Source organism: Meriones unguiculatus, chromosome 19, assembly GCF_030254825.1.
Source record: "Meriones unguiculatus strain TT.TT164.6M chromosome 19, Bangor_MerUng_6.1, whole genome shotgun sequence".
Classification (NCBI taxonomy): Eukaryota; Metazoa; Chordata; class Mammalia; order Rodentia; family Muridae; genus Meriones; species Meriones unguiculatus.
Genome location: NC_083366.1, coordinates 55,790,203 through 55,793,316, shown reverse-complemented (window position 1 = coordinate 55,793,316; position 3,114 = coordinate 55,790,203). Strand labels below are relative to the sequence as shown.

The 3,114-nt window shown below is 48.6% G+C and overlaps 1 non-coding gene across 1 annotated transcript; it reads right to left on the bottom strand.

The window, feature by feature from the left end:
• Positions 1–2,172: 2,172 nt before the first annotated feature.
• Positions 2,173–2,304, bottom strand: LOC132649366 (small nucleolar RNA SNORA17). Its single transcript, XR_009587812.1, has one exon. It is a non-coding gene; the product is annotated as a small nucleolar RNA SNORA17 (small nucleolar RNA).
• Between the last annotated feature and the right edge of the window lie 810 nt (positions 2,305–3,114).

Genomic DNA, 3,114 nt, shown 5'->3' with positions numbered 1-3,114 from the left:
AGAAAAAAAATAAAGGTCAGGACTCTGCCTGTTTTTGAGGAATACCAGGAATACCAAAGATTTCTTTAAAAATCAATTTTAGTCACAAAAACTGAATTTCCTGGATCTAGGAGTCTCTTCAAATTAAATGATGAGTCTCCATGGCAGCCCATGGATGGCGTTATATTATGGCCTTTTCTTTGTTGTTGTTGTTATTATTCTATGTCTCATTAGTAGTTGTCCACAGTGCCTTATCCTGAGCAAAAGTGTGTTTCATTGATGTCAATTTTATTGGATTATGTGTGTATTTTATTGGGGATGGAAACTAGGCAAATGCTTACCATTGAGCGATGCTCCCAGCCTCCAAATTCTTTTCCATATTTTGGAAATAATAGGATAGTGGCACAGAAAACAGTCTTTTGTTTACTTCTTTCTTTCTTTTTTTTCTCTTTCTTTCTTTCTTTCTTTCTTTCTTTCTCTCTCTCTCTCTCTTTCTTTCTTTCTTGTTTTCTTTTCTTCCTTATTTTAAAAGAACTTTTTCTTGGTTCTTTGTGAATGTCATATCATGCACCCCAATCCAACTCATCTCCCCCTCCCCTCATATCCACCTTCTACCCTTGCAACCTCCCAACTAACAGAAAAAAAAATCTTGTTGTAGAAGCTGTAGTGTGTCGCAGTGTGTCCCACAGTATACCCTTTTGTCCATACGTCTTTGCTTGCAAATGTTTATTGCAATGACTTGTTGGCCTGGTATGAGGCCTCAGTTTCTGCTACTCTATCAATCCTGGAACCTCACTGGGACTCCTGTTGGGCATCTCATGTTGCCCTGTGTCATGGAGGTCATAGAGTTTGGGATCTGTAGGACTGGCCCCTTCATACAATGCAGCAGTTCATCAGTTGGGGTAGATGTTGAGTTGGGCCAGTTCAAAGCCTGGAGCTGGGCCGGAGAGGTATCTGAGCTGGTCAACCCACCAGCTCTCCTGCTCTCACACCTGTGGGCCACCTCACCAGCACCTACCCAAACAGGAGCTAGCTCTACCATGCTGCCATGTGAGGTGTAATGTCTGCTCTCCCAAGTGTAGCAGCTGGTGATGGACATGGCCAGTGTTCCCACTATCATGACCCCAAGGCCAGCTCTCCCACCTGCCATAGATGGCGAGGGACTAGGGAGGGGAGGAGGGCACCTCTCGTTCATTTACACTGCTCCACCACCCAGCAGACAAGAGGCAGGGCTGGCTCTTCTGCAACCCCCCCAGCCGGGTCTAGGTCTGTGCTGCCCAAGTGAAGAGCAGGGCCTGTTCTCCTGAGTGCTTCAGCGGGTGAGAAACAGGGACACCTCTCCTGCTCTCATGAACCCGTCAGGGCCAACTTTCCCACCCACTGTAGGTGGTGATGGAAAAAAGGAAGGGAAGGAATATCTCCCTTATTGATTCCACTGCACAGCTGACAAAAAGCAGGGTCGGCTGTCCCATACTCACAGCCTTAGGGCTGGCTTACCCGTAACCCCCATTTTCAGGGCCAGCTCTACTGTGCTGCCCAGGTGAGGTATAGGGCCTGCTTTCCTGAGTGTTACATCTGGTGAAGGGCAGGGCCAGCTCTCCTACTCCTATGACCCCATGGTCAGCTCTCCCACAATACCCAGATGAAGGGTGGGGCCAGTTGTGCATTGCCCTTAGACCTCATCATGTCCCTGGGCAGTAGCCCAGATCAGAGATATTCGCCTGGCCTTTGGTGGTAACAAGTCCTGCTGCTGCAGGGCCACAGACCCAGACATGACCTCTGGTGGCAGCACAGGTCAGAAACACAGCATGGTCCCATGCTACTCACATTAGGTTATTCCTCACTCCCCTCAAGTCTCACTTCTGCCTCTCTTCATTATGCCTGCATCCTTCTGTATCTATCTATCTATCTATCTATCTATCTATCTATCTATCTATCTCCATTTCTCCATCACTTCCTGGTCCTCTTAATGGCACCAGTGGTCTCTGTGTCTGCGGTCATCTCAGGAGTGGTCTCAGGAGTACTGTGCCCCACTTGTGCCTTATGGCACTGAGCAGGGGTCATCTCTGGCATGGTCTGCTCCTCTAGTTCTGCGTGGCACCAGACTGATGGTCATCTCAGGCTGGCTTGCTGTCTGGGACTCCTGGCTCCGGATTGGTGGTTGTCTCAGGCTGGCTTTTTTTTTTTTCAGGGAATGTTAGGTTGCTAATCGTTCAGACACTCATAGGTCAGAACACTGAGTGTAGACATGGCCTCTCTCCTCTCTGCCACCTACTGCTGCACACATGACGCCTCAGCTGCACCTGCAGTGCCTCTAGGAGCCGTCAGTCTCTTGTCTTCTAACGTGTTCCATTTTGCTCTGTAGCTGGGAAAACTGTGTTCTGGTTGAGTCAGCTGAGGGCACGGTTTACTCTGCCAAGTGTGAATCCTGCCCCCTTTGCCCTGCTGTCCCATGGCCTTCAGCTCCCATCTAGAAATAAGGTGTGTTTTGAGGAGCACTGGCAAAGAGTGGTTGTAGCACATTTATGAGACGCTCAGAGTATACTTGGGACATCTGAGAGGAAGAGCTCAATGGGAAAAAGACAGAAGGGCAGTGTGGAATGGGTTTCCGGGTCCATGCAGGCTTCTGGACCATCTCTCTTTCTACGAAGCAGGGAGAGCCTGGTGGGGAGGAGAAAGGTCAGGTTCTAGATTGTGTGTGTGCTTTACCATGCAGGCAGTGGGCATTCGTGCCTCCAGTTCTAGCTGGAAGGCAGAGTTTTAGCAAGGCTTTTAAAAGTGAAAGGAAGGAAAGGTTAGAAGTAGAGAATAGAGGAGGAATGTCACGGCATGTAAATTCTGTTCTTTTTTCCACCTAAGTCTTTGTCCCCGCTAAGGAAGTCCTCTATCACCAAGCCACATCCCCATCTTTTTTTTTAATGTTTAACTCTGGTACAGGATTTCACAATGTTGGTTAGGCTGGCCTTGAGCTCGTTCGAGTGGTCTTGAACTTGTGCTTCCTACGCCTGCCTCCTGAGTTGCTACAGTCATCAGAGCTTGCCAGCAGCGAGTTTTCAAAAGAGAGTGGATAGAAGATGTATCTCAGTAATAGAGTGCCTTCCTACCATGCCTACGGCCCTGGGCTCTGTCCTTCCA